An 11,135-nucleotide genomic window follows, 5' to 3' on the forward strand; every position below is an offset into this window, starting at 1 on the left:
TGTTGCTTGTGAAAGTGTTGCTATTGATAAGTTTTATAGGAGTGACGAATTTCTTTTTAGAGAAGGAAAATTATGTGTGCCGCGGAGTTCCGTACGAGACCTATTAGTACATGAGGCGCATAGCGGAGGCCTTATGGGCCATTTCGGCGTTGGAAAAACATTAGCAACTCTCCAAGAGCATTTTTATTGGCCGAAAATGAAAAGGGACGTCGAACGAGTGTGTGCGCGATGTGTGACATGCAAGAAGGCCAAATCCAAGATTAAGCCACACGGGTTGTATACGCCACTCCCTATACCTGACGCACCTTGGGAGGACATCTCTATGGATTTTGTCCTTGGATTGCCTAGGACTAAGACGGGGAAGGACTCTATTTTTGTTGTTGTTGATCGTTTCTCAAAAATGTCTCATTTTATTTCTTGTTCAAAAACTGATGATGCCATTCACATTGCTAATCTTTTCTTTAAGGAAATTGTTCGTTTGCATGGCATCCCGAGGACGATTGTTTCTGATCGAGATGCGAAGTTAATTAAATATGTCTTAATTAATTTAAGTGTTTAATATGTCTTGATTTAGTTAAATTAAAGATGTCTTGATGTCATTTAGTTTGTCTAAATTATTACATGTTTTAAATTTGTCTAGCCGAATTTATGTGTTATGATTTGTTAATATTTAAGTTGTCTCAATGTTATTTAGGATGTTCACATTATACTTTAATTTAGTTCAGCTGAATTTGCTTGAAATTAATTAAGTTCATGTGTGTTTTTAGGTGCAAATTAATTTGAAGATGAATTAGGCGATTCATGCATGGAGATTCAATGAATTTGAAGATGCATGTGCAGGTGATTTAATGCATTAAAGTGATTAATTTTGGAGTTTTTCAAGGCAACTATTCGCCAAAGTGACCAAGCTTTTCATCCTTTCAAGATTGGCCGATTCTCTTCTCAAGGAAGTATAAAGGCTGTTCACACTATGGCTGATCGGTTCAGCCATGTTCACACCTCATGGCCTTTCAAAACCATCCGTTCACACTTCTAAATGACTGTTCAAATTGCCAATTAATGCTGGTAATTTTTCAGCAATAGTTGCTTCATGAATGACCCCATTATGTTCATTGACCGAACCTAGCCTATTCATGCACATCCAAGATGTTCAAGGTGCATTTGCCCATCTAGAAGATGACCATTGGAGCTCTCATTCAGCCGAATCTACATGGGCTAATAATTTTGCATTCATGCTGAATTTTAGTTCATTGTTTACTTAGAAACTAAGTCTTGAATTTGTCCATTCGGTTACCAGTAGAAAGGCTATAAATAGTTGTTGAATTTCTTGTAAAAGAACTTTTGACGAATTTTTGAATGAAATATCATTTTAGTGAGGCAATTCACTCTCTTTATTCTTCAAAGCTCAATTGACTTATCTTTACGAGTGGCGTCAATTTGACTTTGTTTCGAACTTATCACCATAAGGTGTGGCGTTCCAACTATACCGAAGGTTCCTATTTTGCTAAATAGAGGGTCTCGCTTTTATCTACCATTTCTTTCCTTTTCTTTGAAACCTTTAAGCCCGGGTCCTTATTTGCTAATAAGGGTTCGTTCTTGTTTCATTGGAAACCACTTATCCCCATTTTGCTTCCTAAACCATTTAAAACCAATATAACTCATCTTATTGAATTTGAACTAAATCGACACTACCTAAATTCGATCGGGAACATAATACGACTCGTCACATCATCCGAATCGAGCTCGTATCAGATTTCCTGCAAGAAGAAAGACCAAGTTGGACCCAAGGGGCGATGGGCCTTTCCAAGTACTCGAGAGGATCAACGATAATGCCTATAAAATTGATCTACCTGGTGAGTACAATGTAAGTTCTACTTTTAATGTGGCTGACTTGTCCCCATTTGATTTTTCAGATTCGAGGTCGAATCTTTTTGAGGAAGGGGGGAATGATACGAGATCAAAGGCCCGACAAATGCATTCCAAACTAAATGGGACCATCCAGGAGTTTGTTAGCAAGGCCTTAGATGTGTACACAAAAGAAAGGGAAAATCAAGATTTCAAATATTGGGAATCTTGGTCCAAAAAACCAAATCTTGCAGCCAAAGCGCATTGGATCTCCGTTACGAGCATCAACGATTCAATTTCGGTAGGAGATGGATCACAAGCCCAAATTCTTGAGGGCAAGGCCCAATAAGAAGATTCCAAGCCCAATCAAGAAATCCACCCATACTTAGTTGAAAATCAGGCCAAATTGTCAAAGTGGCCCAAGTTGTAAAGTTTTATTTTTATTTATTTATTTATTTATTTTACTTAGTTTAAATTTTTATATTCAGTCCAAGAGTCCCAAATAAAAGACCCTTGGCCGAATTTCCATATTAAAATAATTAGGAGTTTTTTTTAGTTTTAGTTTTAGTTTTCTAATTAGATTAGGAAAACATTTGAAAGGCCTATTTATATGGCTTGGCCAGCCACCCTACATTACATTACAATTACATTGAAAATTTCAGATTTGATTTGAGTGAAAATTCTCTTTGAGTTCTCCAAGAATTTTCTCTTGAGTTTTCTTTAGAAGTTGTTTTAACAATCTTTTTTTATTGTGGGAGCCATCTTCAACCTTCTTCTTGCCATTGATATTCTTTGGAAGGGAGATTAGAGCCGTTTGAAGGGAGTTGTGAGATCTTTCGGGATTTCAAGGCTTCTTAGGACTTATCTTTTAATTTCTTCTTGTCAATTCTTTCTTTATTTCGCTTGTCTTGAATCTTTATCTAATTTATTTTCTATTTTATTGTGTTTTCAGCCTTTTTCTATCTTAAAGAATTAGCCCAAAAAAATCCCCAATTTCTAGGGTTCTTCCATACTCTTTTTGGGAGAAATCAGATTGTCAAAATTTGGGGAAAACTATCTTGGTGTTCAATTGGGCAGAATCCCAATCTCCTTTAGGGTTTCAAGAATCTTATTAATACTTATTTCTATTCTCAATTTGATTCTTTGCTGATTTGGGGATTTTATTTCAGATCTGGAAATTCAAAGTTCTAATCTTTTAATTTTCTGTTTCGTTTCAGATCTGATTGTTTAGGCTTTTCGTAGGAGTTTCCCGTGACTTGGCAACTCAATCTTGGTCCGCGCGCAACCCTCGTATCAATATATTTTTGAAACTTATATGAAATCTGATTACTTTGTGAGTTTGTTTTCAACTCTCATTGTTCTCCAAAGACTCGTCTGACTTATCAAGTAACCCTTGTGGCGTCAACCCGTCTTTCTATCCGAACTTATCACTTTAATACCGAAAGTGTGGCGTTCGATTCATACTGAGGTTCCTATCATCATTGATAGCGGGTCGAAGTTTCTATCCAGTTAACAAACCTTCCATCAACACCCTACCAACCTAAGCATTCTCCTAAGTTACGGGTTAACACACTCCTATTGTGTTAGTTCGGCTTTGAATACTTAGCCCAAACTTCATCCATTGATTTATGTTTCATTTCCTAAACCAACAAAACTCTTTTGAGCCTAAATAATTCCTTTTCTTCTACCCTATTTTGTAAAGCTTTCAAATTACTCCAATTCACGATCGGGCACATCTACGACTCGACTCTCATCACCGAGGCCGGATCGCATCACTGATGAACAAGAAAATTCTTTTAATAAGCTTAAAGAATGTCTAACTAATGCACCATTGTTTTCTTTACTTGATTTTAACAAAACATTCGAGATAGAGTGTGACGCTTCAGGTATCGGCATTGGCGCTGCTTTGATGCAAGATGGACGGCCTATTGCATACTTTAGTGAAAAGCTTAATGGAGCTACGTTGAATTATCCAACGTATGATAAGGAATTATATGCGTTGGTCCGAGCTCTCGAAACATGGCAACACTATTTATGGCCGAAGGAATTCGTAATTCATTCAGACCACGAGGCTCTAAAGCATTTGAAGGGACAAACCAAGCTCAATAAACGTCATGCCAAGTGGGTAGAGTATTTGGAGTCGTTTCCATACGTGATCAAGTATAAAAAGGGTAAGGAAAATGTTGTAGCCGACACCCTATCACGAAGGTATACACCTGTCAATTTAATGGATTCTAAATTGCTTGGTTTTGAATTTATCAAAGATCTTTACAAATCTAATATTGACTTTGGTGAAATTTATGAGTCTTGTTCGCATGGTGCTAGTGAAAAGTACTTTCAGCATGAAGGCTATTTATTTCGTGAAGGCAAGCTTTGTGTGCCTCAAAGTTCTGTGCGAAACGTGCTCGTTGAAGTAGCCCATAGTGGTGGACTTATGGGTCACTTTGGGGTTGCCAAAACTCTAGCAATTTTGCACGAACATTTCTATTGGCCCAAAATGAAACGCGACGTCCAAAGGAAATGTGAACCGTTGCATCACTTGTAAGAAGGCGAAGTCACGAATCCAACGCCATGGTTTATACACCCGTTGCCTATCCCTGATGCTCCGTGGGTAGACATTTCAATGGACTTCGTTCTAGGCCTTCCGAGAACCAAAGAGGAAAAGATTCAATATTTGTTGTTGTAGATCGTTTTTCGAAAATGGCCCATTTTATACCTTGTAATAAAACTGATGATGCTACTAACGTTGCTAATCTATTTTTCAAGGAAGTTGTTAGGTTGCATGGAATCCCTCGAACCATTGTCTCCGATCGCGACACAAAGTTTCTAAGTCATTTTTGGAGGACGTTGTGGGGGAAATTGGGCACCAAACTTCTATTTTCGACGACATGCCACCCTCAAACGGATGGCCAAACCGAAGTAGTAAACCGTGTGCTATCAACTCTGCTTCGAGCTATTTTGCAAAAGAATTTGAAGACATGGGAAGATCGTTTACCTCATGTGGAGTTCGCATACAATCGAACCGTTCATTCCGCTATGAGATTTTCTCCTTTTGAGGTAGTATATGGCTTTAACCCCATTACCCCTCTTGACTTGGTTCCTATGCCTGCTAATGAATTAGTCCATGTAGATGTAAAAGAAAGGCCGACTTTGTTAAACAATTGCACAAAAAGGTCAAAGATAATATCGAGAGGAGGGCTAAACAATATGTTCGAGCAGCCAATAAGGGACGCAAACGAGTTGTATTCGAACCCGGTGACTGGGTTTGGATCCACATGCGCAAAGAACGATTTCCCGAACAAATGAAATCCAAATTGCAATCAAGAGGAGACGACCCATTTCAAGTGTTAGAGCGGATTAATGATAATGTTTACAAGATTGACCTACCGGGTGAGTATGGAGTGAGTGCAAGTTTTAACGTTGCTGATCTCTCTCCTTTTGATGTAGGTGACGCTTCGAGGACGAATCGCTTCGAAGAGAGGGAGGATGATATGAGCTCGCCCATGAAGATAGGTGTCGAATCCATGGAGTTGCCTTTGGGACCAATCACTCGAGCACGTGCCAAGAAGTTCCAAGATGCCGTAGCAAGCTATATTGCTCGATTGTGGAGTGATGGGTTGATTGCACCTAAAACGCCCAGCTCAACTAGCTTGATTCGCACCGGTGATTTTAGCTCGTGTCGACTTAATTCACTCAATTCGCACTTAATTAGTTCAAGGAGCTGATTAAATTTATTTTCAATAAATTTAATTAGTTGTGTTAGTTTATAATCAGCTCAAATCATTTAATTAAATAAATGTGTCTTAATCTAGACATTTTTAATTCAGCTTATTAAATATGTTTTATATTAGTACATGCCTTTAATATGTCCATATTAAGTCATAAATTAAATGTGTTTAGTTTAATTACAAAGTTTTAATGTGTCTTGACTAAGACAAATTTATTAGTGGTCGCTAATTAATTTGTCTTAGCCAATTAATGTGCGAATTTTAATATGTCCATTGCTGATTTCATGAGTATTAAACTTGTCTTAACCACATTTATTTGATGTTTTCAGCTAGCTTAATGGCAAAGGAAGCTCATAAAGAAGGAGCATGTATTTGGGCACATGCATGGGCGGCATTTAAAGTGCAGCTACCTTGTGTTTCAGTGACTTTTCGTGCAGCTCAATGGACTTCAAGATGATATTTTGAGCTTCTCCAAGGGTCAATTTCGTGGAGAGCAATGGCCAAAGAGTGCTTCATAAATTCCAGCAGCCAATTCACTTGGTGGCTACTCATATTCAGCCAAAGAAGCATAATTTTTGAAGCTGTCCATTTCTCTTCTCCATAGCAGCAATTAAGCTATTTTAAAACATTAGTTGAATGTGAATTATCATCATTAAAAGGGCCAGCCGAATCATCTCTTCTAGAAGGATAAGATTCAGATTTTTGTTCATCAATGTTTTTGGGAAATTTCTAGGAAGTTTCCTATAGAAACTTAAGGCATAAGAATCTGATTAATAGGCTATTCGGCTGCCTTAGTCCAGCCTATAAATAGACCATGTAATTCACATTTTGGAGGTTAATGAACAATTTGATAGCTTTGCTAAATTGTGAGGTTGTTTTCAACTCTCGTTATTCTCCAAAAAACTTGTGAGACTTATCAAACTTCTTTGTGGCGTCAAACTTGTTTTTGTTTCTACCCGAACTTATCACTTTAATCCCAAAAGTGTGGCGTTCGATTCATACTAAGGTTCCTATCATTTTTTTTGATAGCGGGTCGAAGTTTCTATCCATTCAACCAACCATCCATCCACACCTTACCAACCTAAGCATTCACCTAAGTTATGGGTTAACACACTCCTATTGTGTTAGTTCGGCTTCCGAATCCTTAGCCAAAATTGCTTTTATTATTTCTGATTTAAACCAACAAACTCTTTTGAGCCCAAATAATCCTTTTCTTCTAGCCTATTTTGTAAAGCTTCCAATTTACTCTTAATTCATGATTGGGCAATCTCTACGACTCAATTCGAAAACGAGGCGAGGGCGTATCATCCTCCTATGTGGGGGGTTTGTCGAGTCTTTGTACTCGTCTTCCACCCATTCAATGGTGGTTTTTTAGAGTTGCCTACGCTCAGTGGAATAGGCTAGCAAAAGCATGTTTATTGCAAGGGATGACGGGGCTCTATGCATCATGATAGCTACTTTGCCGTGATAGGTGAATACCAACTTATACTGATGGGGGTTTCAGCTTTGTTTCCTTTGAATAGGCAATGTTGACGTGTTTCATACGTAGTATACTCTCCACAAGATTCGATTTGTTGACCTTTGAATCTTAACTTATTTTGTATGTACAATTTATATTAGGCTTAGATTTTTGTATTTTTTACATATGTTATCTTATAGAGATTAAACAACTTTCCTTTATGTAGTACACCTAAAAAATATTTTTATCTTTATAAATTTATTTTAAAATTTTAATCTTTAGTTTTCAAATTTCAAAATTTCAATTCTATTTGCCATTATTTTTTTAGAAAACTTTGTTAATAACATTTTAAAATAAAAATTATTAATAATGTAATTAAAAAATAAAATTGTAATAAAAAACTAAATAATAGTATAATTAAAAAATCTTTGTAATGAACTTAAAGTTCATAAAATAATTTTAATAGTACTAAAATTAAAAAATTACTCTAAAAATACAATAAGTGAAAACATATTTTAACCCACATAAAAAATACATGTTCCGCTCTTACGCTACCCACTCTTTTTTTTTTGTTTCCTACTTCAAGACGATTCATATTTGAATTACTTAAAAATTGTAAGACTTGCAAACAACATTAAAACATGCAGCCATACAAGGATGAAACACAAAACCAAGTAGATATCAAAGCAATCCCAATCTAAGAGAGAACGAAAACACACACACGCACACACACAATATTTAAGTATCTAAGAAGTGTCAATTATAAATCCATGTAGAATTAATTATATATTTATTTATTTAGTGCAATCACTCTGAATAGAGTGTAAAAGGTAAATAAAAAAGTGTGGTTGAATTAATCGAAGTGGTTCCCTAAGCATCCATACGAATCATGCATCGCAAACCCTCCCCTCGCAGCATGTACTCGAACGCCTTGTTGATATCCAAGAATGGGACAGAGTGAGTGATGAATTTATCTAGTTCCAACTCCTGCAACATCAACATTTTACAATCTTACTCTCCTTTTTTTACTTCCATTCATAAAAAAATGTTGAAATGGGAGTCACCTTTTTCATATACTTCTCCACAACACCAGGGATATCAGATCGAGGTTTGTAGTTGCCGAAGAAAGTACCCCTAAGTGTCCTCTCATTCAAGAAATGTATTGGATGGGTTTTGAATGAATCATCTCTGCTCGGCACACCCACAAGCACAGCAACACCCCAACCCTGGCATTCAGGGATTTCAGTTAGAATTAAAATAAAATGTCTATGAATGAAGAGAAGTTTGTGCTGGTAATTACATCATGGACACATTCAAATGCAGAAACCATGGCCTGGGTGCTCCCCGTACATTCAATACTGCAATCAACTCCTCCTCCAGTCATCTCCGCAATCACCTATTTTTTAGAACGACAAGAAACAAAATTATCTATCTGCTTGAAAACTCAGCAACTCCAACAATGCAAGTTTTATTATGTAAGATGACCTAACTAAATATATGGTCATGCCAGAATCTTTAATGATTTTACATGCTCAAAGTTCAGTAAGGTATATGGGATTGAGTTTTCAAGGAATCCAACCTCTTGAACAGGTTTATTGTGATCTTTTGGGTTCACAAACTCAGTACAACCAAATTTCTTGGCTGCAAGAAGAAAAATGATTAATTTTGCAACTTTGTTTAATCTGAAACATAACCAATCTTTGAGTGTTTAATGTAAATATCAATTAAAATAAACCTACCTTCTTCGAATCTGTTGGGGTTTAGATCAATACCAATGATCCTAGAAGCCTCACAAACTCTTGCTCCTTCAGCAGCCTAGGTTTCACAAAATAGAAATAAGTACAACTCTATTTTTATAGTTGCCAAATGGATAATAACAAAAAAGCAACAACAATAACTTACCGCAAGACCTACAGCACCAAGTCCAAAAACTGCAACAGACCCACCCTTTTTTGGTTTAGCAACATTCACAGTGGCACCAAAACCTGTAAGCAAAGATGAGCTAAGTCATGTGTTTATATATATCTAAAATGGAGAAAAAAGCAAAGTTTTAGTGAAGTCCAGACCTGTCGACATTCCGCACTAAGAACACACACTTTATCAAGTGGAGCCTCTGGATTAATCTTAGCGACCTGGCCGACATGGACAACAGTGTATTCGCTAAAAGTTGAGGTGCCAAGAAAGTGGTAGATAGGCTTCCCATCTTTGGAAAACCTAGTATGCCCGTCATGAAGCATTCCACCCCTCTCAGTGTTGATTCTAAGGATATCACACATGTTACTTGCTTCTGATAAGCAATGGGGACACTCCTTGCATTCTCCGATGAAGATAGGTAGAACATGATCACCCGGTTGGACATCCATCACCCCCTCTCCTACACTTTCCACAACCCTATAGTGTACAACAACAGCATGTTCACATGAAAATTTGGTCCAGTCTTCAACAACCATTCGTCCAAATTTGAACAAAGAATTACTACTATCCATATCATCAACTATTTTCATGAAATTTCAAGGTTATATTTGTCTAGTAACTGGACACTCTCTTAAGCAATTTAGACATATACATACCCTCCAGCTTCGTGACCAAGAATGCGAGGAAACAGAGGATTTTGTCCCTAGAAATAATGAAGAAAATGTTAGAGAAGGGAATCAATGATTTGTTTCTCTAAGTATAACTAAAAGTTAATGCATATCCATAGATGAAGCAAAAATAAATATGAATATAGATAGTCAATCACCAAAAATAAGTTGAAAGTAAAGTAAAAGTGTAACCTTAGCCTCCCAGAAGTAGACATCGGTGTGGCATAAAGAAGTGAAGTGAATCTTAACACGGACTTCATTCTTTTGAGGTGGTGCCACTTCAATTTCTTCTACAGACAATGGCTTCCCTGCCTCCCATGCCACCGCAGCTGCCAAATCACATCCACCCAATTTACCAAAATACTCATTCAATCAACAACTAATTGGAATGAGTTGTAATGAACTTTGACATTTTCCCTAACATTCAAACCATAATTCTCATGAAGCTATGTTTGATCAAAGTAGCTTTGTTTCCACACACAAACAGTTCATTTCTCAGATTGTCTTGGATCCCTTCAAAGGAAAACATTTTCTCAAACATAATCAATAAAATTGAAAATGGTAGCTTTATTTCCACACACAAACAATTCATTTCTCCTATTATCTTGGATCCCTTCAAAGGAAAACATTTTCTGAAACATAATTGATAAAATTGAAAATGATCAAAACAATGGAATATCAAACAATTCAGAATGTTCCATGTTTTTTTCCTTCAGTTGATATAATGTTAGGAACCAAACAAAAATAAGAACTAAAATTGCTTATTAGAATTCATGAGTTTTCATAATAAAAGTTTGAAAAGAAAAATGATCTCAAAAGTTGATGCAAAAGAAAGTTCTAACAATTCAATCCAAAGCATCAAATCAAAACCTCAAAACCTAGGAAAGGAGAAGTGAAAGCCAACAAAAGGTAGTGATCATGTAACCAGACACATATTGTACAAGCATCAAACAGAAGTGTTGGTTGATTGATCACCTTTGCAACGGATGACCTGACCAGCAGTACTCATGGTTTTTTAATTAATTATATATCTTTGACAATATATTTTCTAGTGTAGTGAAGTATGGAAAAGAAAACCTAAGGAGGATCCATTTATAGGCGAGGTGGAACGGTCGAACAAGAAATGAAATGTACGAGAATAACCATTTTTTACTCCACTGTATTTGGCAAGTTGTCCAATTGTTGATGTGAGAGTGTTTTAATGGTTTTCCCGGGTGATCTACATTTCGATTTTTGTGCATACTAGTAGAGGGAGTGGCAATCGTGTCCTAGTTTTAGGTTTGGTCACTGAGTTAAAACATGTGGCCAACCATGGCCGCCTCAGGGAACAACCACGTACTCTTACTTTACAACTTTCTGTGTTTCTCCTTTACCTTTACAATAATATAATTTTTTATTCACAAACTCCAAAACTAAATTTACTTCAATACTTATATATTTTTTTATTTTAACATTTAAATTTGATAATTAATTTTATTTTGATTCTTAAATTTAAAATATAAAAAAATTGATAATATGATA

General features: G+C 36.3%; 1 pseudogene; it reads right to left on the reverse strand.

The window, feature by feature from the left end:
* Nucleotides 1-7,902: 7,902 nt before the first annotated feature.
* LOC128032043 (alcohol dehydrogenase class-P-like) lies at nt 7,903-10,623 on the reverse strand (annotated as a pseudogene).
* Nucleotides 10,624-11,135: the final 512 nt, after the last annotated feature.

Source organism: Gossypium raimondii, unplaced genomic scaffold (assembly GCF_025698545.1).
Source record: "Gossypium raimondii isolate GPD5lz unplaced genomic scaffold, ASM2569854v1 Contig00327, whole genome shotgun sequence".
Lineage (NCBI taxonomy): Eukaryota > Viridiplantae > Streptophyta > Magnoliopsida > Malvales > Malvaceae > Gossypium > Gossypium raimondii.